The sequence below is a fragment of the Podarcis vaucheri genome (assembly GCF_965113315.1).
Source record: "Podarcis vaucheri genome assembly, chromosome: 6".
Lineage (NCBI taxonomy): Eukaryota > Metazoa > Chordata > Lepidosauria > Squamata > Lacertidae > Podarcis > Podarcis vaucheri.
Window position 1 is genome coordinate 64124202 of NC_138764.1, and position 25974 is coordinate 64150175.

A 25974-nucleotide genomic window follows, 5' to 3' on the forward strand; every position below is an offset into this window, starting at 1 on the left:
GCCTGTGGTAGATAAAGGCAGGGCATACCATTAAGCAGAGTGAGGCAGGTGGATGATGGTGCAGGTCAGAGAGTGATGGTGAGGCATTGCAGGACATAGTTGGGCATCCCAAGCTAGCCTCCTGCTGCCTGTGTGGTGGCAGATGCTGTCCTATCACCGTTTCAGAAGTATGATTCAGCTGCAAGTCCAGCAGCTTCCTCGCCTCAGGCATCAAAATGTTTTGGGCTGCTCCCAGATGATAAAGCTGCCAATAGCTACTGGTCATGATGGCTGCATTGTTTCCAGGATCAGAGACAGGATGCCTCTAAATACCAGTCTCTGGGGAACAACAGCAGTAGATGATTATTGTTGTCATCATGCACTTCTTGATATCTTCTCAGAAGCATTTGACTGGCCACTGTAGGAAACAAGAGGCAGGACTAGATCTGGCAAGGCTCATCTAAGGCATAACCAGCTTGGAAAGAACACCAATATTTCTAGGTCACATCTGAATAGAGAACTTTTTTTTTCTTGTGTCTTTCAGAATATCTTCAAGGAAGTTTACAACAGGCAGGGCTTTTTCCAGGCAGAACTCAGTCCCAGCACTTCTCAGATGGATTCCAGCACCTCTCAGGTGGGGGACATTGCCATTCTCAGAGAACAAGGGAGGTGTTCATGGTGAGTTCTGGCACCTCCTTTTCTAGTAAAATGGTAAAATTGTAAAATAGAAAATAGAAAAATACTGACAACAGGGAATGTTTGTCAGCCCAAGGGCCATGTGCCAGAGGTGCAAAGGTTGAGAGGCAAAAGTGGATGGAGCAGCAAATGTTTTTGATAAGGAAGTTTTGAGGCAATCGGGAAGAGATCAGGCTAAAAGTTGACTTGAGGTATTTTGGAGTAAGTGGCAGCAGCAAGAGAAACATGGAGAATGAAAAAAGATATGTATAGAATCTCAGGTACAGGCTACCAGTCTTATAAGCAAAAGCTGGATTTCAGGTGTCTTTCATAATATGCCCCCAGTTACCCAAGTGCTCCAGCAGCTGATGCCATTTCCCCTGGCACTTTGGCAGATGAAATTAAGAAGTTGCACTTCTACCCTGCCCTAACCAGTGCCCCCCTTTTTTGCTCTACTGTGCCACTGATTCTACCTTTCCACCAAATGGTGCTCAAAGTGGAATCTATTGACGCATAAAGTACAAACGTGGCCCATGTATTGTGGGTAGAGCCATCCTCCCAACACCAGCATCACTGGAGCTTACCTGGGGATGTGCAGGGCAGTGGGGAGGTCAGGGCTGAGCAGAAGTAATCTGGCCCTCCCACTGAGGTGACCATGCAGCCCCAACCTTGCTACCACCCTACCTCCACACTCCCACCCTCCAGGCAAGCTACAAGAATACTGGTGCCAGGAGGGCCCCAACTCATGGACCACTACTCAGGAAAGTCATATTTCCCAAAGTTTACCATTATTTCCCATGGAAATATTCATCTTCAACTTTCAGGAAATATCGTGTCTCAACTGGAAGTTCTAGTATGTTAAATATAGTGAACTAGCAGGTGACTGATCTAATGGAAATATACTCAGCTAATCCGGCTCTACTGTTAGGCAGAGGGAGGCGACAGTCTCAGGCATCTGACTTTAGGTGTCATGAAAGGGCAAACCCTTAGTTACTACAGGCTATAACCCAACCCCCTGGCCAGCAGTGGTGGGGCTTGAGGGAGCAGTGTAGCCACTGCCACTTGCCTACAGCACCACCTTTTGAACCAGTCAGGGAGGAAGGGGGGATGGAGCAAAACAATGCCTCTGTGCAGCACCAATTCCCAGCAAAGCAAGAGGCCAGGATCATGCCTATTGCTGCCATGTGGTGGCAGAATCATAGAACCATAGAATTGTAGAGTTAGAAGGGACCACCAGGGTCCTTTAGTCCAACTCCTTGGAATGCAGGAACCTTCTATCCAATGTGAGGCTCTGTCACGGTCCGGTTTACAGGCGGTTGAAGTCCCGGCCAAGGACATCAGGACTGGGGGCAAGACGGCGGGGTGGGAGCAGGAATGGGAGTCTGGAAGCCAAGGGTCCCAGGGTCAGAGAGCCGGGAGTCAAGGAGCCAAGGGTCCAAGGATCAGGAAGCAAGGAGTCAAGAAGCCCAAGGCAGGAAGCGTGTTGCTGTGGCAAAGAGTCAAAGGCAAATGCTGACCTTATATCTCTTCCCAGCTCTTGCCACCAGGTGCTGTGAGTTACCAATCAGCCTCACCTGTGCGGCTGCACCTTGCCGCTCCAGAACAAACTTAGGAAAGCCCTGGTCCTGCAAAGCCCTACTGGTCACAGGGCCTGGCTCCTGCATGCACTCCTGACAGGCTCGAACCCATGATCCTCAGATGAAAAGTCTCCTACTCTATCAACTGAGCTATCCTCAGGTCTGCCCTCAACCTGCCCTCAAAAGGTGTCATGGTGGTTCACTGGCTTCTGTGGCGGTAACCCCCCTGTGGGGTGCCCCTTTCCAGCCAGTGGGGCTCCCCCATTGCTAGTAGAGCTCTTCTGCCAACAGAAGCTGGGTGGAAGGACCCCTCCGCCCCATCTAAACCTACTCCAGGATGGCAGACAAGGACTTTAAATTGCTCTGTTAATGTAGCAGAAGGGGAGTGGAACATGTGGGATTTCCTGCCTGTCTCCAACTCCTGCTGGTTCTCCAGCTAAGGTGCCTTTAGGACAGAGGTGACTTGGCTACTGTATTCCATGCACTGGTGACTTCTAGATTTCAAACTCACAAGGCCCATTTTAAAAATAGGCATGCATACAGAGCGTGCTGGGTGTGCCCAGGCACACCCTAATGTCTCAGGCAAAAGTGGCTTTGAGAGTCCCTGATCTTACTCAGCTGTAAAGCTCAGCACAAACTCCACCTTGGCACCAGACTGTTGCTCTGGGCATTCCAATGAGCTCTGACCCTGAGTCAGTGGTCATGGTACCCACCACCATCTGAGCCATAAACACCGATGGTGCATATAGGCTGAGGAGGAACTGGAGAGCTGTTCCTACCAGGGTGGTAGTACATTTTAGTTGACTTGTAGAAGCCCTATCACTCACCCCCTTTTGTAGAGAGATATCTGCATGTGTGTGTGTGAGAGAGAGAGAAGGCAGGGCAGCAATGATGATGATCTGTGGGGCCCTCAGGCCACACTAGTTAGGAGGATAATCAGGCAAGTAGCAGTTGTGCATTGTTTTTTAAGTAAATCCCTATCCCTATCAGGAGGACTCTCCCTAACCCCATGGTTATAATATACTTCAGGAGAAGAGTGGCCATCTAAAGGAAATTTCCATCCCTACTGAGTTTCTGGTGCCTGGTCAAGAGGCCTTTGCACCCTGAATGCTTCTCTCTCTCTTGTCAGAATAAATCAGATGGCAACCCACAATTTATAACCCATAATTTAAGGATGTTCTGGGGTGGGGGGAGTGCTTTCAGTCTAAGAGTTTGTGGTGGTGCATAAGGAAAGATAGAAGGCTCTTGGGGTTATGACTCATGGGGTGGAAAAGAAGGAACTTGCCTTTTACTGGGTGAGGAAACCTCGTTCCGCTCAAGGGCATTATTCCCTCATGGATAACCTTCTAGAGACTCTGCATAGTGGTGGTGGGTGTGGCTAGAGGCAAGTGTGGGTGGAGCATGGGATGCAAATCTTTTCTTTGTTCAACACCCCACATTCCAGTTATGTGGTCTATACGCATGCACACACATCTATCCTGAAAAGGAAGAGGCATCACCATACTTCCAGCCAGGCAAAAGCACTCAAGGAAGGTGTGGCTGGTGCAGTTTGTGGAGAGGGGTGTGGCCTGAGAAAGAATCCAAAAAGCCACATAGATAGGGCTGGAAAGCTGCATTCGTTTCCCAAGCCCAAGTTCCCCAACACGCCATAGGATCTGTTGTGGTGATCTCTCTACAAGTGAGTTGGGTGGGTCAGCAAGTGAGTTGACTGGATGGAGGGGCAAGGTGGAGAGGAGGTCAGCGTGATGCAAATGCACCAGCAGGAGTACCAGATTGGCTCTGCTAGTGCAGTTTCACTGTGCCAGCCTCCCCACTGCCTTCCACTCTTCCCATCTCCCTCCCAGTAAGCAACAGCGCCCCACTTGCCTGGCAGCTATTATAGAGGTTCCACCTTAACCAGAAAGCCACTTCTGCTTTTTGCACAGAAGCAGTCCTAGGTAATGAGCCTAGGCAAGCAAGAATAATTACAGTGGTACCTTGGTTCCCAAACGGCTTAGTTGTTGAACAAATCAGCTCCCAAACGCTGCAAACCCAGAAGTGTTCTGATTTGTGAACGTTTTTCTGAAGCAGAACGTCCAACGTGGCTTCCGTAGCTTTCGATTGAGTGCAGGAAGGTCCTGCAGCCGATCAGAAGGCGTGCCTTGGTCTTCAAACGGTTTCAGGAGTCAAACAGAGTCCCGGAATGGATTAAGTTCGAGAACCAAGGTATCACTGTAATGGTATCACTCTGAGAGGGAAGAATGCAGGGACCTCCTTTGCTCCCCCCCCCCCATTAATAGAAAGGATAAAAGTTTCTGTAACTTTCGAAACATAGAATCATTATTTAGAAGTGCAACCCAACTCAAATCTATTTGATTAGGATATTACATTTCTGTACTATTCAACGGTTTACAAAATTGTCTACAGAATGGAAACAAAAAACACGTCTCTGCCTCCTACTCAGTCCTACTTAGATTAGGGCCATTAAAATTAATAGATATGAGCCAGTAAATGTCTATTAATTTCAACGGGTCTGTTCCAACTAGGACCCATGGATATCTGGCTGATAAGTGCTCTATATGGCAATCGGGTCAAAGTCTAGACGTCGCAGGTGGCTGATCTACTTTACGATGCAAGAGTAGTTCTAAGACCCCCATCACTGTTTGCAAAGCCTTGCAGAAATAACAAAGTAGCTATGCACCTTTGTGTTATGCTCTTGCGATCATTATATAGATATTTTGTTTACTGGTTAAGTTGGTCTGGGAGAAAGGAACATGGTGGGCGGAAAGAAAGCAGCCGCAATCGAGAGATACTTTGTTCTAAAAGCTGCCTTTTCTTCCAAAGCAGCGGTGTTTAATAATTGCCTGCAGCAGCGTGCAATTAAAAAAAGAAAAAAAGCAAACCAGCCCGGCATCTCCGATTCTCCCCATTCCTCCCAGGCACTCCATTGCTCCTGCTCAGAGTTTTATCTGTCTCCCTACATGCGGGGGGGGGGGGGGAGGGTCGCGCGCGCGAGCAAAAACCCTCCAGCGATCTTCAGGGAGCCGCATCTCCCTTCCTCCCCCTTAAAAAGCTCCGAGGCGTCCGGGCTTCGCCTGCTCCACCTTAAGAGAGTCCCTCCTCCTTTGGAGAAGGGCGGGCGGGGGGCGCGAGTCTGGCCGGACTAGGCAGTGGCGTTGCCATGACGAGCATTTTCTTAAGCTCGCGCCGCTCGGAGCAGGAGGGACTCGACTCGCAAAACGCTGGATTTAAAAAAGGGGCGAAGAGGCAGCGCGGAGACCGCGCCGAGGAGCCGCCTTCCCGCAGGTTCGTGTCTGCGCCCTAAGCGCGCCGTGTTGTCAGGATCCCCGCAGTCTGGACTGGGGCCGTTTCCCGCCACTCCGGGGTGCATCCCGGCTCGCTCCAAACTTCGGGAAGAGCGAGAGACCGGCAGGATCCGGAATCGAGCTTCCCAGGGCTCTCCCCCACCCCACCCCTTTCAGATCTCCTCCCTCCCTTGGAAATCCAGGGGGTTTTCCCAGTCTGGGAAAGGCGGGTTGGCTGGAGGCGGAGGAAAGGCAGCTGCGAAGCCGCCTTGGTCTCCGGCGCCGCGCAAAGCCGTCGCGAATCCGGGTGCGGACGCTGCGGGCAAGCCGAAGCCGCCACGCTTGGAGCGGCTGGGTGGGTTCTCCGGGGCCGGAGCCCGCCGCTCTCGGAAAGACACTCGTCGCGGCGATCTCGCCGCCTGCTTGCTTACAGACAGGCGCCCAAAGTAAGCCAGATCCTACGGATCTCTCCTTCTCCCGCTTTTTTGCGCTCGCCCCCGGGGCCTGGCGAGGGGGACGCCAGCCCTCCCCCCCCCCCGGCAGCCTGACTGGGGGAACAGGCAGAGGATGGAAAAGTGTTGCAAACATATTTTCCATGCCCGCTCGTGGTGCGCTCGGTCCGCAGGAACCAAACTTGGGAGGAGGGAGGAGATGGAGCAGGAAGGCAGATTTGGGTGGGGCGGAGCGGAGCCGCCGCTTTGCATGGGAATCGCGAGGCGCCGGGAAGAGATCGGGCTCGGAAAGATCCTCCGTCTGGCCGGTTTCTCGCGCAGCGGGGTGGGAGAGTGTTTCAGAGTTGATTTTCATTTCTCCATTGAATTTGTACCCCGCCCTTCATACGGAGATCACAGGGAGGTTCGTAATGCAAACCGGCTGCACAAAGTGCACAATAAAAGCAACAGTTTGTCCGCCTATAATTTAGCGATGGAAAATCCGGGGCGCTCCTTGAGGTCAGTTGGTTGGTTTTGCTGCTTTTTCTTTTAAGAGTGTGTTCTTGTGCGGAGCAGCGGGGCGTTTGCGGAAATCCATTAACGATTATAGTCGGCGTCTTGTCTGTAGCTATAATAAAGCTGCGTGCCTGTTGATGGTGGGCTATTTTGTTTTGCTTACAACTGTAACATGGTTGCTCTGTGGGTTTGCTCATAGACTGCCTTTTAAAAAAAAGAAGAGTACAGAATATCTTGTTTCCCAGCCTTTTATCTCTCTCTTCCCCCGCGATGTTGAAACTGAACTTAGAAAAAGAGAGAAATCCTTCCACTACTACTCTGCTGCATGCAGAAATGTTGGCAGGCGGTGTAACCGCGCCTGACAGGCTTATCTTCCTGAATCGCCGTTTCAGGAATACACCCCCAACATTACAACACTCCTCTGTTAGCAAAGGTGGTGGTTAGAGGCCGGGCGGGGGGTGGGAGGCGCGGGAAGGAGGGCTGAATTCCTGAAGCAATTTCGCCCGTGTGAGGGGAGTGTGAGAGAAAGACTCATTCAACGGATCGCGGGGCGCGGAAGGGGAGTAAAAGAAAACGAAAGTCTCGACCTCTTGGCCAATCCGTAGTAAAAGGCGTGCGGGGTTGAGCGGGCGCGCAGCCAGGGCGCGCGCGCTTCCCGGGCAGCGCCTTCCTTACACATGGGGCCCCGATCCCGCTCTCTTGGGGGGGGGGTGTTCAGTATTTCTTTTTAAAAAAAGAAAAAGCAGGGGGAGATGGCAAGCAAGTTAGCAAGCGCGAGAGGCGGTCTGTGCAGTTCAGAATGCCAGATCCGAACCTGTAGCCCGCTTGCGTGGTGTGTTTGTGCAGCCTCCTGGGCTTTTAGCACAGTAACCTGATTATTTACCGGGTCGGGAGCACAATACTGGGTCTGTGTGTCACCGACGACGACCGTTTAGGCGTTTTAATTTGAAAACGGCGGCGTGGGGGGGGGGCGGGTTGGCTGGGCCCCTCCTCGCTGCTTGGCGGGGCGGGGGCGCCTGCTTGGCGCTGACAAATGGACTGCTGGAAGCCAGACGGACGGATGCAGGAGGAGGAGGGGGAGGGAGAGCGGGGGAGCTCGAAAAATGCCAGCTAATCGGTCGCCTCCGAGGGGCGCGGCAGGACGGGGAGAGCGTGCCCGGCCGCCCCCTCCTTCCCACCGCAGGTCCTCTTCCCGCCCCGCCCCGACGAGGAGGTCTTTCTAAGGGTTTGGCAATGGGTGTTGCAAAGCGGGGCGCCTGGAGGAATGTTCTGCTTGCCACTGCGGAGATCGGCCGAGGAGGAGAAGGGGGGTGGGCTTCGTGCGGGGGAGCGGCGGAAGGAGACTCCCCGCCCACGCTGCGTGGGTGGGTCAAGGGCAGCAGGACCGGACGCCGGGTGGTTCTGGCGAGTCGGGAAGGGCTTGTGTTAGTGGGCCTGCCAGAAGAAGTGGGGGGGGGGGACACAAGTTGGGGGCCATGGCCGCATAGCGCGCCAGCAGGTGAGGTTCGGTGGGAGTGAGAAAGTAGGAGAAAGGGCACGCTTGTGTAACTTGTTCCGCTGCTTCGATGCACCCGTGCAGGCAGCGGAATGTGCCTTCCACACCCATCCCATGCCCCAAACCACGCTGGGCTGTCTCTCCGCCGCCCCCCCCCCTTGTGTTGCTAGTGTGGCGGACGCACACACACACACACACACACGGGGAGGAATTAACACTAACCTCTCCCGCGGCGCATTATTCAGAGTCGCATCGATTAGAAAATCCACGTCTCCCTTTAGCATGCGTTAAAGGGGCGGGAGAGCGGGCTAGGCAGGAGTGACATGACATTTTCCTACTCCTTAACTCCCCTAGTTGTGAGAGTTCTGTAGGAATCTGCGTTGAGCAGTCTAGAAGAGGAGGGCGGGCGTGTGTTGTGGAGGAGGAAATGGAACTGTGTGTGTGTGTGTAGTGTTTATATAGCAATGCTTTTTATTTCCAAGTGGCGTTCTGTTTTCTGTGTCCCCCACAAAGCTTGTTAGAGTCAAAGATTCTTCAAAGATTTGGGGAGGGGGCTTAGAGGCAGCAGCCACATCTTTAAGTAACTATTGAAGAGAATTCCACCCCTCACCTCGCCCCAAAAGGTTTAAGGCTGCAATCCTTTGCACGTTTACCTGGAAGTAAATCCAATTAAGCTCATTGGGATTACTTTGTAGTACTCTTGCATAGGATCCTGGTGTGTGTGTGTGTGTGTCTGTCTGTCTTTGCATGGTGTTTTCCGCACTCCCCCGAGATCTCCCCTTTCTCTTCCTCTTCCCTCCCCCCTCCGAGCAGCTGACACCAGGGACTCCTCCTATGGGTAGCTGTGCAGAACCCCTGCAGTCTGACACAGTTGGTAATCAGGGCTGCCAAATGGCTGTAGCAGATGGAAGCACACCCTGTTTTCCCCCTCCCCATTAGCGGCAAGGCAATCCTGTCTTGACTTTTTGCCAGGCTCCTGACAGGTGGGGGGAAAGCACAACCTCATTTGGGGGAAACTCCCATCTGCTAGTGAACTGTCGCTGGGGTTAAAATTGTTTTTGTTCCTCCTGTTGCCTCCCTTCCCATTTCCTTTCCGAGTGTGCCTTGCTCGAGAGGAACCTCCACTAGGTGTTGCTGGCTTTTAGCATCCACCATCCCTGTCCATTGGTCATGCCAGCTTCAGCTGATGGGTGTTAGATCTGGAGAGCTGCAGGTTCCCCCATCTCTGATCTCAGACCTGTGTGCTGCATTTACCATGCCTTAGGAGTGCCTGCCTTCAATAGAGTCCAGGGAAGAGAAGCGTTAAAGCATAATTTTGTTTAGCGGCTAAAAAAATAAATCTCTGCTTTCTCTAAAAGTGCAGGAAGAGGACTTTTTAGCTGCTTCTGTTGCCTGGTGTGAATTCAGAGTAACATGGTGCTTTGCATGGCATGGCTCAGCCCTACCTAACACCACTCACTGTGCAGGGAGGATAGAGGAGGGAAAGCAGTAATATGTGCACAATACAAAAAGATAATATGGAGCAGCCTTTTGAGAGCCTCAGTCCTATTGTTGGTGTGTCCAGCCTCCGGAGAGATCTTCCCTGCCCAGGCTTTCTTGTGCTCTTTTAACTGGATTTTTCAGGGATTGAAGAAGAAGCCTCTCGCAGGTTGCAATTCCCATCATGGAACCACAGCCCTCTCCCAACGTGGGGCAGTAATTCAATGGTAAAGCTGGAGTGCAGTGGGGCAAGGCTGGAATAATGAAGGCTGTCGCAAGCCAGAGTGTGTGCAAATCTAGCCTTAGAATTAAATGAAGGCTATTACAAGTCAGAAAATCAGAATGGAGGTGCAGTGACAGAGCTGGGAGGAGAGCCAAGAAAGGGTTGATTAGCTGAGGCTGTTGAATACTCAAGTGTAGGGTGCTGGTTGTCTTAAAGGCTTGTAGGGAACTTGGGGTGTTGAAGCTATTCTGCAATATGAAGGTCTAGTTGAGAAGTATGACTCAGGGCTGAATTGCAGCTCTCTATAGGGTAATGTTGCTTGATTTTCTTTTCAATGGGGTTTTGATGTGTTTCATTAATTTTACTTCCCTGTTTGCACCAGCCTGTCATATTAAGGGAGGGAGGGGGCAGAAACCCACAACATCGGGGTGAATCATACTCTAAGCCCCATCATCCACACACCCATGAATGTTTGTGTGTGGGGGAGGGAATGATCTCTTACTATCTCTATGAAAGCGTTGGGTCTGAGCATTGTTGAATATCTGGATTGAATCCCCACCACCTGCACAATATCTCCTAAATGTCATCTTGTTGTTTTCATTCACTATGCAAAACAGCAAAACAAACCCCTTCCGTGCAATGTTATTTTTAGACATAAGTAAAGGTGTGAAATAGCGAGCAGAAAGGATTTGAGCAGTCTTCTGCAAAGCCACTTGTCAGCAAGCCAAGGGCAAGGAATCTCCCCACTCCCTGCAAGTCAGAATGCTCAGAGTACAGATGATTCTGGTTGCATTCAGATGGCAGATTATTCCCTTTTCCCAAAGCTCCCCCAAGTGTTAAATTCCACCTTATATTTCAACTTCCACATGGCATAAAAGACACTTCCAAGAAATCTAACGAAACATAGCACATGTTTTGTGTAACATTTCCATGTTACTTGACTCCAGGAAAAAAAATACCTGTTTGCAGCCTCCATAATCCTCAGAGTTGCAGGATTAAAGTGATAAAACTTGGGGCTCCATACTGGCGAATGGTTCTTGCCTGCTGTTATTATGTGGGAACGGAAGCACGCATGTGCAAGAAGAGTGGGGGAATTGTTCAATGTTGTTATCACACCACACCAACTGGTTTTTATTATTATTTAAATTTGTATGCCACTCTTCATTTGTGGTTCACAACACAAAAATGCAAGATAACAAACACACACAAATAATAAAAACCAGCACAAATAACCCCTCTTCCCACAACACATTTAAAAGGGTATTGGAAGTTAATGAGCCAAAGGCCTGGTTGAAGAGGAACATTTTTGTCTAGCGTCTAAAGGTGTATAATGAAGGGGGGCCCTGAACCTCCCTAGGGGTAGCATTCCACAAACAGGGCAGCCACTGCAGAAAAGGCCCATTCTTGTGTTGCCACCCTGTCCACTCATATCTCTAGAGTGATTTTGATAGTCAAGTTTTGTCTGGCTATAATCCATCACCTTATAATGTTCTCCATCAGCAAGCTGCCCACAGAAGACAGTCTGTTATGTTCCTTAGAAGGGCCTTGGATTGTGATCTCAGGGTCCAGGTAGTTTCATATGGACCCTGGTATATTGTTTCATATCCTTGCTGGTATATTGGTCAAAAAGAACATTAGAAAATGGGACAGGAGCTCTAGCATCATAGCCAGGGAAACTAATGCAATACAGTGGTATCTCGGCTTAAGTACTTAATTCATTCCGGAGGTCCGTTCTTAACCTGAAACTGTTCTTAACCTGAAGCACCACTTTAGCTAATGGGGCCTCCTGCTGCTGCTGCCACGCCGCCAGAACACGATTTTTGTTCTCATCCTGAAGCAAAGTTCTTAACCCGAGGTACTATTTCTGGGTTAGTGGAGTCTGTAACCTGAAGCGTATGTAACCCGAGGTACCACTGTATTCCCCACATCTGAATGCACCCTGTATGTTGCAGCCTGATCCCATGGATATTCATAGCCTAGCGTAGTAGCAAAACTAGCAGCAGCTGCAGTTCCTCAGTAGAAATGGAAAGGCATCTGCATAAATATATCTTCTGCATCTAGTGCCTGCATGGAATATAACTTGTGGTTCCCTTGGTTTAGGTTTTATAGGTTGGGTTTGAAACACACCAGCAGCGCTATGGGTAGTGGGTCATTTTCTGAAGTATAAGATGGCTTTGAAGTTAGAACTCCTTAGTCCTCTGAAGAAAATACAATAGCAAGCTGTGTTTCCAGGACTGTGGAGTGTTGGTGAGCTGGGATTAACATTTTACTTCCCTCTGATTTACACTTGAGCTTTGAAATTCACCCAGATAGCCTAGAGGGTAACACAGATGCCCTCTTTTTCCCTCTTCCAGGAGGGTGTGACATCCCTCCACAAAAGGGATTCCACCTCTGTTTGAAGAACTGGGGAAACTGCTCAGATCTCAAGTCTCTCACTACTTTGTGGGAAATCTGAGTTAAGCCATCAAGGGAGCCAAGAACAAATGTAGTGGTGCACTCTTTGCCTTGATCTGTGGCACAACAATAAGCTTCACTGTATGTTGCAATTCTATCTGTGTGAGAGAGATACCAAGCACTACAGTTTGGAAAACCTTTCTGTGAACCTTCTGTGTGCTATTGGTGCAGCATGGAGTGTTTAGCTGGCCTCCTATTTCAAATGCCATGCATACATTCACTTGACAAAGTTGGTTGTAGGGTGTCTGTCACTATGACATCAATTCACACATTTTTTGGGATAGTTAACTGGCTGGCTGTGCGAGGGTTGTAGAACATACAACAGCCACTGGTGTTTTCGTCTTGTTTGTATACAGTGGACGCTTGGGTTGTGAATGTGATCTGTGCAGGAGGCACATTCGCAACCCACAGCGCCGTGACTATGCACATGTGGGCTGCCATTCGGCGCTTCTGCACATGCACAAAACACAATTTTAGTGCTTCTGCGCATGCGCGATTGCCAAAACCCGGAAGTAACCCGTTCCAGTACTTCTGGGTTTCGGCACATCCGTAACCCGAAAATGTACAACCTGAAGCACCTGCAACCCAAGGTATGACTGTACAGTCTGATATTAGCAAGGAGAAGGCACAATCCCTAATATGCCCCTTTTTCTGTTGAATCATCAATTTCCCAATTTTCCCACAGAAAAGCATGTGCCTCATGAACGAGATGCAAAATGGATGGAAGCCTTGCTTTATTCCTTATCCCATTCTTTCTCTTTAATTAGTGAAACATTTATTTTTAAAAATTATAGAGAAATAGCACCTGCTCACATGGGGTGCTTCCAGATGACCTGATTACTGAACATTTCGCTCTGATTGGTTTGTGGGGAGGTTAAAGAATGTTGTGTTGAAGCAAGTGTTACCCCACACACTCTAGCACATTTCCTTCTCACAACCCTCATGGCAGAAAGTCCAGTCTTTTGGGAAAGCTAGCTTGTTGCACCAGTCCTCCCAGTCAACTAGAATTGTGCAACTGGGTCCCACCTGAAAATAGTGATAGTCTGGAAATACCCGGAATGTCTTGTGGATTTTGTTTTTCTGAAGTAAAAAATTAATGTTGTGCACAGCTGAAGTTTGATCCTTCCCATCTCTTTTGGGGGGCAGGGTGTTCAGAAGAGTGCCTCAAATGCATCACTTATTTTTATTCTATGTATTCTCTCCTATCCTTCAAGGACCTCGGACAAGCACTCCTCACCACAACCTTAAGATGGAATTGAGAGTGAGCAATCTGACTGACTTGCCTGAGGAGCATCATAGCTAAGGGGCATTTGAATGAGGTTTCCACTTTGAAGCCCAGAAGTCTAGCTTCTGTATTATACTGAGGATGTGCAGCCAATAAAAAATACCTCCTATTTTAGAAAACTACTTCCATGGAGAGCATAGAAAATAGTCTTCTGCCAAGTCAGACCATTGATTCATCTAGCACAAATGCGTTGTGAGAGTGACCGACCAGGTTTTCAGGCTGGGGTCTTTTGCTACCTTATCAAATAGTACCAGAAATTGAACCTGAACTTCTGCACGGGGACAAACTTTAGTGAGGACAAAATATTGCTACGTATTTATTATTTTCACAATAATTCTTTTTGGAACAAAGTTTGTCAAAGAGCCCCCCCTTCATTTTACTCATGCTCTCAAGTACACAATTTTGCACCCCCTCAGCTTGGTGCCCTGTGCGGGTGAACTGTCCATACCACCCTAAACCTGGCACTGCTCTGCATGCAAAGGATGCACTTTATCATGTGTCATGGAAGTGCATGATGATAAATAATGGAACAACAGCAAAGGGAAAAATGACGTGTCAAAAAGTGCTGGCCTGTGCATGTATCTTAGAGTCCTTTGACTTGGCTATGAAACTTTTTCATAATCTTTGTTACACCAATGTTACAAGCGAGATTTTGTTTATTTATTTTAATAATAAGTTTGTTTATAAACTATATATTTAAAAATATCCATCAAAATATCATGGTGCTGTAATTAAACATAACATAAGATCATAAAATACAGAACAAATAACTAGCATTGAAATAACTAGCATTGAGTCAATTGTCTAAAATGCCTGGTGAAGCAAAACATTTTCCGCAAGTGATGTTGTTTTCTTTCTTCCCGTTTTTGTTTTTGCCAAACGTTGTTCATCCATGGTATGTAAAGGACCGGGCAGATGGTCTAACCAAAGGTTGAAAGGCATGCCTTTACTCCTATTGATAATCGTAGCTGTGAACCCTCTTCAGGGGAGGGTCTCTCACTGTCCCGCTTGCTGTCTTGTCTCACTAAGTCTGTTGTTGGCTTGCTGAGGTTCAAGGATTTATCCTCTTTGTCACTGCACTTTCACTTGCCCCTGTAATAAATTTGGTGCCACTAAATATATCACATGGCACTGTAACAAATTGGTTTTCTACCCTTCTAGCTGTGCTGGGTCAGAAGCTTTCAGATATTTGTTGCAGTTCATAGATGAAATTTTCAAATAGAATGTAAATCATGACCCTACCTCACTGTTTCAGTAATAATAGCATACAGTTCATTATACAGTTATTCTTCAAAAGATGTATCGGTACTGCTTTTAAATGCAGAGGTCCTGGTTCTTTTGATTATGATTCATACATATTTGGCTTCCTTCCTTCAGCAGGTAAGTGCATGTTTTGAGAATTACTGTTCCCCTGTTGACATTTTCACAGATCCTTTGGGCTGCTAGTGTACCTCCCCCCTGTCCCAGGGTCCTGCTCCAGCTTTTATGCTGTCAGAAATAGCTGTGAAGCAGCCTTCAGTGAACTGCCCTGGGGCACTATAGGATGACAATGAAGCCATACAGAGTTTATCACCAATGCTGATGCTAAGGAGGGCACTCAGATCAATTGGTCCACCCTCCTCCCTGCAGTTTGTTCTCATTTGCACAGATGCTTCAGAATTGTTGCATCGACACCATTTGTGTGTGCAGTACCCAGCGCTGGATTTACGTGTAAGCTAAACAAGCTATAGCTTAGGATCCCACTCTCTTAGGGCCCCCAAAAAATTTAAAGGAAAAAAACCTGGATGTACATTTCCAAAATATAAGATAAAAAACAAATAAAATAAAACCTACATATAGCAACAGTGTTTTGTGTTGTGTAGGCTCCTAGGATGTAAGTAATGGGCCCTGCCTGCTAGCCTGCTCCCTAAAATATCACTGGTTTGCTCATTTCTATATATAGGGTGCCTTATTTCTGCATGTGCAAATGGCTTTAGTTATCTATTAGGTCCATAAATTACCATATATTCAACACAAAAAACAGTGACAAATTGGTGTTGACAAAGGACAGCTGGACATATAAAAGGTCCCATTACTTTTAGTAGCTTAGGGCCTCATCAAACCTAAATCCGGCCCTGGCAGTACCAAATTCTGATATGGCCACTTATACGTGGTAGGGATAATTATTGGGGAGGGGGCAGAAAAGTGTGTGTTCAACTCACAGAATGGTGTTGATTCTGGATATTATAGCTGGGCTCCTCAAAAGGAGCCTTTGACCAAAGTTGGTTTCTTTCTGGTCTAAGTCTAGGCTGCTTCCAGAGGGATGCTAATGAATAACTATTCAAGTGCAATTGGCTTTCCACACTATGCAGAATATAGAACTTTTACTGTATGTTGACCCCACGAGATCCCCCTCTCCCACATTGCTCCTGTGGGTGAAGAAGGGGAAGTTCCAATGCCCCTGAACAGCCATTTGGGGTTTCAAAATGAAATGAAAATCAATTGTTTATTTCACACTAAGTACTTATTAATTTAAGCTTGATTGCACCTTACTACTCTCTCTCTCTCTCTCTCTCTCTCTCTCTCTCTCACACACACACACACACACACACACACACACACACAACCTAAAATCCCAGCATGTTTAATGTTTATTTTGAATTAGCAGTGTAGATTGGAAGTGTTTAATTTGGTTGGGGGGGGGGACATGCTGCTGGTGCCGACTGGAAAGGTTTCTGTCTTTTTTAAATGTGCATTATAGTGTTATAGTGCTATAACACTTTATAATATATGCAGGGTTTTGCTAATATTTTTATTTTTTAAAAAAATAACTGGAAAGTAATTTTAGTGCTAATTCAAAGATATTTTTTTAAAATGTTGGCAGGGATATAAACTGGTGCCCACTATAGCAAAGGCTACAGTGAATATGTGACAGGTTTACCTGTCTTTGAAAAGATGGAGCAGCATCACTAAGGGCATAACGTGTCTAAACATTCTTCTCAAAAAAAAAATCGGATTTCCTGTTGTGAGGGGAGAGAAAAAGGAAGAAGCACTGGGAAAATACATGAGGGTTGAAAGTAAAAGAGTAGAGTACAATGTCATTTGGAACCCCCCCCCCACCAAATGTATGTCATATCTATATCTACCTATGAATGAATGAATGAATGAACGAACAATACAAGGTGATGCCACACTAAATGCCCAGTATGCAAGCAGCCCTAAACTGCTAAATTCTATACTGCCAAGGTTAGATAATAAAGGGGGAGAGGTACGGTTTAGGAAGGGAGAGGCTTTGTCCAGCCTTAAGCTTCAGAGAGTGAGCTCTTGTATATAGTATACCAACCCTCTGCTGCACTCTTTCTCTGCCCTGAGTGGCCATGAGCAAAGCCCTTAAATACTACATGAGCAAAACCTTTCTGGGATGAAGCGAGATTGGCTTCTGGGCCCTGCTGGCGATACTAAGGCCATTTTGGGCACAGGATCAACAATTAAATATAGAGCTCTTTGCTAAACTCTCAGAAAATACTACGATGACTTACTACAATGAGACACATCGTTTCTTTGCCCTGGGGATGCTGGTCTGGCATAGAAATTCTCCACAGTTCCCTTGCCCTGTTTTGTTAATAGTGTTCCACAGTTAGCAAAAATATATATCTGGTACTAAGAAAAGAAATCCCAATCCTGATGGGAGTACAATCTCTGCCACACCCCCTGCATGTGCCTGCCATTTCTTAAAAATGAAAAGACATGTGGATCACGCATTTCTTGTATTGTCTAATTTGGCATAGTGTCTGTCTATAATATAGACACAAACGCTCTTCAGTACTGATGTTTACATGACATTCTAGCCTATCAGATGATACAAATGTTCTTTTTCAGGCAGTTTATGTACTCAAAGGTTGGCTAAGCTTTGGACTCCCATCCTCTCGAGCCAGCATGGCCAGTGATAAGGATTGTTGTCAGTTACAGTCCAACACATGTGTAGGAGCCACTGGGGGTTAGCCTGCCTGGCCTACTCCACCCAAAACTGCAGCAATGTAGTGTAGATCAGTCATAGGCAAACTCGGCCCTCCAGATGTTTTGGGACTACATCTCCCATCATCCCTAGCTAACAGGACCAGTGGTCAGGAATGATGGGAGTTGTAGTCCCAAAACATCTGGAGGGCCGAGTTTGCTTATGCCTGGTGTAGATGCTCAGAAGCACAGCATTACTACTATGAAAAGGAATTTAGTTTTTTTTTTATTGCTTTCACTCTGATGGGTGTGGTGGTGAGGTGATACTCAGAACCATCTGCTGTGGTAACAGTGGTGTTCTGTATTCCCCAAGCGGGGCAGATGTTCTAACAAACTACACCCTCATTTTAAAATCAGCCAATGTTAGGTGCTTAAAGCTCGGTTGCTATAGAATGCTCATTCCTTTAAGGTGTCAGTTTGTGACCCAATGCTGCAGTCATCCTTCCCACAGTTCTGCTGTGCGCGTCTACCAGTGCAATAAGGTTAGACGCCTCTAGTCATGGTGCAATAAGGTTAGACGCCTCTAGTTTTCCCTCTGTGGGGTTAACAGCAGCTTCAAGAGGGGGGTATTTGTCGGGGAAGAAGCACAGACAAGGGTTAAACATCCCCTTCTGCTGCACCACTGCTGTGATCAAATTTGTAGCCCCATATGACTGTTTCAAAGTAAACCCAAAACCAACAGGAGATCCATTATATCGGATCTGCCACATCATGTATAATTTGACTCTTAGTGCACAAGCCTTACATTCTGAGATTTTTTCTTTCAGGGAGTCTTAGCAAAGTTTGCCAGCTGATAACACTGCTTGTTGAGATGTTCCAGCTTTCATCCATCTCTTGTCTGATTGGTTGTAGTGGATATTTAATGGATGTGTCCCTGGAGAGTTACAGTAATATCTTATTGTTGTATTACTTCTTTCTTTTTGACAACAGTAGTCTATTACTCATTGCCACCTGACTGGGGTTGTTTCCAGGGCAGCATTTTTTCCTTCTCTGAAGAAATACCTGTGAAAAATGTTAGGTACACATGTGGATTTCCGCATTCTAGCTCAAATATTATTCTTGCATGGTTGGTGTTCTCTGGAAAGAAGATATGTCTGGACTAGCCCTCTGACCCAAGCCTTTCTAGGGGTTGATCATGGATTGTCACAGATGAATATTCAGGTTGCAAGAGCATTGGCTTTCAGAGCAATGGAGACCTATGCAACTTGATGAAAGCTTTTGGTATCTGTGCTTTCGTCAGAACAGAACAGAGGGGATGTTTGGGTACAGCGACGGCACTGTTCAGGTGGCCATCTTGAGATGAAATGACAAGCTGTTTCAGGCTGCAGAGGTGAGCAGAAGGAGGTTTTTTAGTGGATAGGAAGAATTTACAGGCTGCCTGAGACTTTTGATCTGTTAAGTAGCATATCTCTGGTGGTGGCTAAGCATCAGTGTCCCATAGGGAGGCAGAGGGCATATGTGAGATAATCTGCACCCATAATAGTTTCATCCTTAATACTGCCTAATAATTAAATGCTTGTTCAGACCCTAAAGCAGGAGATTATATCTCCTCCGTCTGCAACAAAATTTATCAGGATTAACCACAGTGAGGCTGGGCTGCTATTGCTTATTATCCCTGCAACACTGCTGCCCATGTCTTTTTCTTTTTCTTTTTCTTTTTCCTGCTTTCTGAACATCCACAGGTGATGTTCTGATCAGGTAGAGATGCCGTGTTCCAGCTGGTCATGGGAGCTGACTTTGCCTCTGTCCCTTGCCAAGATTTTCCAAGGCTGAGCTAATAAAACATCTGACGTTGATGGTGGTTTAATTAGTTGCTTTTGGCTTTAATGTCAACGGATAACAAAGTTTCCATAGGCTTACAACCCTTCCCTATATTTTCCTTTTTTAATCTTCTTTCCTTTCTCTTGTTTCTGCTTGGAGGGGAAAAGAGAGAGGCACCGTCTGGCCTCTCGCTATGTGTAGTCTGAAGAAAAGAAGGTTCTGTGTGATGCTGGATTAAATTTTAATAATGTTGATGCTGCCTGAGGATGTCACAGCCTGTTGCTTCCATGAACCACACATCATGGCAGTGGGCAGCTGCATTATGACCCCCAGTTTGCAAGGAGGCCCACGAAGGCATGAAAGGCAGTGTTGTTTGCCCAAGCTCATCTGACAGATCAGGGGGTGAGCCACAGATGGAATACCGGCTGACCTTGGCATATCAGAGGGGCAGCCGAAATGACCTCATTGGAATATTTCAAGTCCCCAAATCCTAATTGGTTGTTATGATGTAGGGCAGGCCCTCCATGTTACAGAGGCCCGACTGATTCCATGCCTTAGAAGAAGAAGAAGGAGTTTGGATTTGATATCCCGCCTTTCACTCCCCTTCAGGAGTCTCAAAGCGGCTAACATTCTCCTTTCCCTTCCTCCCCCACAACAAGCACTCTGTGAGGTGAGTGGGGCTGAGAGACTTCACAGAAGTGTGACTGGCCCAAGGTCACCCAGCAGCTGCATGTGGAGGAGCGGAGACACGAACCCGGTTTCCCAGATTACGTGACTACCGCTCTTAACCACTACACCACACTGGCCTTAGGACACTCTTCCCACAGAGATTCTGCAGGCATCCTCATGACTGAGTTTCAAGACAGCTCTTGAAGACCCTTTTACAGTGTTACCTCAGGTTACGTACATAATTCGTTCCGGAAGTCCGTTCTTAACCTGAAACTGTTCTTAATCTGAAGCACCACTTTAGCTAATGGGGCCTCCTGCTGCCGCCAGAGCACAATTTCTGTTCTCATCCTGAAGCAAAGTTCTTGACCTGAAGCACTATTTCTGGGTTAGCGGAGTCTGTAGCCCGAAGCGTATGTAACCTGAAGCATAGGTAACCCGAGGTACTACTGTATACCAACCGGCTTATGTAGTGTGTCATGGTGGTTAGGGTGTCAGACCCAGGTTTGGGAAACCAGGGTTCTAGTCCTAACGTGATCATGAAGCTCACTGGGTGACGTTGGGCCAGTCACAGTCTCCCAGCCCAACCCACTTCACAGGGTTGTTGCAAGGATTAAGTGGAACAGGGAGAGCTATATATGCCACAAGATAAGCCTGTCATTTTTGTTATTGTATTTGTGGTATGTTATGTTTTATTGTACTGGTTGTTGTACACTGCCTTGATATTTTAAATACAGTAGGTTGATATTAATAAAATGAGTGTTTTCCCATTGCCTTTGTTTCCCCACATTTGCCTTGGGAATTGAACTGATTCTAGGGGAGGAAAGAAAGTGCATGTCTGCTACTATACTTGCTTGCTTCAAGGGTGCACAGCCACAAAGCACTGCTTTTTTCTTCAGCAAACTTAAAATGAGTGTTGGTACCAACAATGCACTTGCAGCATTCCTCTGGAGCTTAAGAGACGTTTCTGTTCTTTCAGGTTAGGCATGAAGGCAGGCTTGCCTGGTGACCTTCAGTAAGAATCCCCTCCAGGTCAGCTAGGAAAACAAGCATCCAGTGAAACAAACCAAATAACTAGGAAAAAGAGTCATTAAATTTTTTTATTATGGCCTCATGTACCAGAAATGAATCACATAACTAGGCACTGGGAGGTGGGCCAGTAAAAATAGCTTTTGTGGACTTCACTGGAAAGCTGTTTGGGGGAGATGTGGTTGTGCTATCTGCATTTCTATCCCACCTTTCCATTTCTAGTTGGAACACCCCAAATAATTTTAAACAATCAAATTTAAACTGGATTGGAAAATGCAGGTGGGGGGCTGCAGATAAAATCGAAGGGAAGTGATACACAATACCCTGAGCAAAATGGTGTGTGATGTAGCAGTCAGATTGGTCATTTCCAAGCAGAGGCAGCATTAAAGCCCAACCTAGGTGTGGCAGATCAATACTTGGTTCTCTTGGTGTCCTTAGCCCCCTTCATGTGTTTTTCATGTTCATGAGCACAAGGGGTGTGGGGCCCAGCCCCTGATGTCATGTGTTGCGCACTGAAGTCTGCAGCAGCGCAGATTTCCCCCCATGGCATGGAAGTCTATGGGTATCATTTTCTCTGTATGTACATCGTACAGAAATCCACACATTGATCCAGCACAGTCAGGGAAAGAGAAATAACTTGGGAGAAGAGCATCATCTTTGCATGCGGAAGGCCTCAGGTTCAATCCCCAGTATCTCCAGGTAGAGCTTTCCATATCTAAAACTTTGGAGAGCCACTGCCAGTCAGTGTAGCTATTGTTAAGCTGGCTGGACCAATGACCTGACTTTGTATAAGGTACCTTCCTAAGTTTACAACCCTGGAGGCAAGTCCAGCAGTGAAGCTCCGTAGCCCCATGTACTTGTGGAGCCCCCTTCATGTGAGTGATACATGAAGGTCCCCCCCCCTTATTTAAAAGCAGCTCCACACCCACACTTGGATTCAGGCAGTAGTACTGAGGGGGATGGGTTAACCCAAATCTCATGTATCATATCCTTTATTGGCATTGATTAGCCCTGCCCAAAGCTTCTGTTAGGGATACTGGATGGTGAAATGAGATACAACAATATTTGCCTTCCTGGGCCAAATGGAAACTTCGGGGGCTGATTTTAATCAGAAAATTGGTGCAGTGGGAGAGGTTAACCCTCCAATCCAAATCGGTAGGGCCCTTGAGTATTATTAAGACTTTTTAAAAGGCATGAGAGATCCTGTTTGACAGATCTCCTGCATTGCATGTCTGTTTTGGCCCTTATATAGGAAGGATGGAGGGCACTGACTGAAGCTGTAAGGTCCTTATATAGTCTGAGTGTGTCTTAAAGAATGAAGGCATCGGCTGCCAAGACTTCTGTCACCGCATAAATGCAGTCATTGAAGATTGTTTGAAGATTGTGGATCAGCAGCCAGGATCTCCTTGAAGTCTTGATATCTCGGTGCTTTTCCCTAGCTTTGAAGCTGAATTACTGCACTACAGTGAGCAAGTCACTTACCTCTCGTGGTGCCCTCAAAGCCCAGACTCCCCGCCCCATCTCGCCCTTTATCTGTGTGCACTGAATAAATTCTTCAGAGCAGGGACTGCTTTTCAGCTGATGTATGCACAGTGCCATAAAACAAGTCATTAATTAGAAATTATGTATTTTGCAGCTGTGTACACTACCGCATTGGGTTTAACAAATCGCTGCACTTCAGAATGGAGGCAAAGCTCTGTTTGTTCTGAGAATTAATCCCTGCTATTGTGAGAAATAATAGGGCAGTGTTGAATAAGAGCATCTTCTCAGGCTCGCCCCACATGCCTGCCGGGAACAAGGGGGGCTAGCGGCTTGCCAGACCACCTCTTGGGCTGCTCTTACGCAGGAACACTGTGGATGGGCAGGCTGGTAGAAATGGGTTGTGGGCCTTTGAGGACTTTCACGCAAGTCTTGACGAACAAGGCAGCGCCCATTTTGAGATGTTGCTGTGTGGCTTGCAAGCATGATGTCCTGGTCCGGTCTGATGCCGGATCCCATGGAGAAGGTGGTAAGGCAGGGCAAAAGCAAAGGCCGTTTAATCTTTTGTCACTAGATGACCTCTAAGCTCCACCCTGTCAAGGAAAACTTCAGAGTCTTAAAAACCCAGCCCCTGGTCAGAAGACAGACACTCCTCATTCCATAACCTCCCTCCTGGTGCACTCCCTGCATTTCTGTGCGCTCTGGTTTCTGTTACGGTGTTCCGTTGTGCCAGAAGTGGTTTAGTCATGCTGGCCACATGACCCGTAAAGCTGTCTGTGGACAAACACCGGCTCCCTCAGCCTGAAAGCGAGATGAGCGCTGCACCTCACAGTTGCCTTTGACTGGACTTAACTGTCAAGGGATCCTTTGCCTTTACACTCCCTGCATTGCTGGACTGGTGAAGTATAATGGGAGGCATCTGGTTCTTTCGAAGAAGGCACCCATGAGGTCTGGACTCCGCTCCTGGAGGGTACTTCGGGGTCTTCTGTTAACCAGTATCAGTCATAGTGGTCCCCTCATCACCAGCTTATCTGCTTAGAGCCCTGAACTTTATCTTGCTCCTCAGCTGATGGCTCTATAGTCTCCAACTTTGTGTCTGAATTGCTTCTGGATTCAGAGATCATGATACCTGCTGGCGCTCATGTAGAATGTAAAGTGAGAGAGTCTTGGATTTCACCTTCTAGCAGCATGATGCCCACTTTTCCCATGGTGCAATTTCCCCATTGCAGGGAAGTATTGTGAATCCTGGCTGTTCAAGACCAGTTGGGACATAGGAAAGAGCCTTCTCTGTGGCTGCACCTGAAAGGTGGAACTCTGGCGGTCCATATTGACCTTCTGCCTATTAATCAATAATCTTTTTAAAATTCTGGCAGGCATTTGGCCTACCAGCTTGATGGGCTTTTAGCAGCATGTCTCTTTGTTTTAGGCTGCTTGTTTGTGTTGCTCACAGTAGCAGAAAAAGTGATGAGATAGCGGCACTCTCCTGTTTACTGGGAAGGAGATGGGAGGGGCAAGGTTGGTGCAGTGCAAACACACTGAAAGAGCTAACCTGGAGTTCCTGTTGGTGGGTTTGCACCATGCCAGCCACCCAGCTGCATCACCAGTCGCCCACTCCTTCATGGTAATCAGCAGGCGACTCAGCTGTGAGGAAGTCAGGTGAATGGTGCTGCCATACCATGCTGGCTGTTACTGGGAGCAGCGTATACAAATAACCTAATATGCTCTGCTAAAATGTCATCAACCCAGCAGGCTAAATGCTTGCCAGGCGGTATAGAAATGAAATAAACAAATAAAATAAAATTTTAAAAATGCCTTACCTACTGCCTGCTCCTGTTTTCTTGCTTTTGCTGTAGTTATTGTATTCTGAACAGCTCCTGTGATGGTTGTTACCCCTTTCTTCATATTGCCAATATGCTAGAAGGGCAGGATATAAATCTGCTGTAACAGTGGCTGCTTAAGGGGTGACCCAGCTGGATGGGTGGGGTATGGATAATAAAATTATTCTCATTCTTATTAAGGACATAAAATAAAATTAAAAAGCCACATGGGCTGTGCACATCTTCTCTGAGCATTCCTGCTGGAGTGATGGGTGGAGGGAAATCCCATGTGATTGACCACACCCGTGTGACTTCTTCTTTCTCTCTCACCCCAGCAGCTGTGGAGAATGATTTCTTAGGGAAGCAGTCCCTTGCCATGTTGTGGGCTGTGCATGTGGAGGGGGACCTAAATTCTGTGACACCCAGCAGTGACATCCTGACCAGTCCTTCCTTGTGACTAGAATACCTTTTCCTAGTCTGAATGTTTAGGAAACAATGCTGTTCCCTGTTCGGCCGTCCTACCATCTTCCTTTTTTTGCTATGCTTTTTAAGCTGGAGAGAGCAAAGGTGCATTTGCCCTTCCAGGCAGAGGACAAACATCCCACTTCAGCCCCACCAGTCTTATCAAAACTATCTTTCTGCGTGGCTGTATCTCCCCCCCCCCGCCCACCCACCATTGCCGTCTGCCAGTTAGGCTTGGTTGTGGAAACTGTGACGTTCACAGTATGCTTATTAAAAGGCAGAATGATAGCAGCTGTCAGGAATGGTAAGGAGCTTTTTGAATTCTTAATCTATGAGATGCTTTTATATCCCCCCCATCTTCTCTTTTAGGCTTGTCATCCTTTTAAAGAGAGACCAGGACAGATTTTTTTTTACTGGTGTTAAAAAAAAGAGCACCTCCAGCCTCCACTGATGCGATCTTGGTGATGAGATGTGCACAGTGTGCGTTCTCCTTGAAGTGCTCTTTGTAACTCAACCCAGGCTTGCTTCGCTGTTGTTGGTTATTTGTATTTATTATATAGACCAGAGGGCCTTGGTGCTGTGCAAAGTCACAAGGGAGGGAGGGAATTCTTGTCTGTCAGTGCAGATCTAAGTAGATAACCGGTGAGAAGGAAGGTGGCTTCTTGTCCCTGTTTTACATATGGTACATTTGTGAGGGAGAAAGCGAGGCAGGCGGACAGGCTAAATGACCTTTCCAAAGTCTGATGGAATTGCTGATAGGGCAGGTACTGAATCGTAAGTATTTCAGTCATCCTGACAGGATCATCGATAGAAGGCATTTCTTTCTTGTTTGCCTTTGTGGGTAGAAGAGCAACAGGCTTCCAAGAAGGTAGGCACAGAGGTCCCAAGGGTAGCTTGAGCACAGCCAGGGATCTGCCCACATCAACATCCACCCTGAGATTAAATTTGCGGGTCCTAGGGCAGGTGTGTCTGTGTGTCAAAAAATCTAATAGTTGTTGCAGGTCTTCTTTTTCATATGGACCCTCTGAAGTGGGAGGGAAATCTGTATGGGACAGTGAGCAATGTATAATAATGGCATTATTTTCATCACACTACTGTTCATGCTATTATTAGGCTCCATTGAAAAATGACAAAGAAGGGAGCAAAGTTTCCAGCTTGTCACTCCCTTCTGATGGACTTAAATGCTTGCTCAACCCTTTGTGACATTGCAGTTGGTCCTAACAAATATATTAATTAAGCTACTGATTTATGACCTCAGTTTCTGGTTGGTTTCTACATGTTGAGAAGGTGATTTGGAGTCTGAAGAGAGTTGAAATGGAGTTCAGCAGGCCCTGGTTTGAACTCCCTTCCTCTCATGGCTTTCCCCCAC

At 47.2% G+C, this 25974-nt stretch overlaps 1 protein-coding gene across 9 annotated transcripts in view; it reads left to right on the forward strand.

Moving 5' to 3' along the window:
* Window positions 1–5356: 5356 nt before the first annotated feature.
* ATP2B4 (ATPase plasma membrane Ca2+ transporting 4) overlaps window positions 5357–25974 on the forward strand; it is a 158346-nt gene continuing 137728 nt past the window's right edge. For 4 of the 9 annotated variants that reach the window (XM_082227151.1, XM_082227143.1, XM_082227148.1 and 1 more), the window contains exon 1: window positions 5358–5516. The gene's annotated coding sequence lies outside the window, so the exon portion shown is untranslated. Of the gene's footprint in view, window positions 5517–5753; window positions 5962–6226; window positions 6466–7625; window positions 7646–25974 lie in introns of those variants that run through there. The other 5 variants (XM_082227150.1, XM_082227144.1, XM_082227146.1 and 2 more) reach the window with 5 other exon arrangements.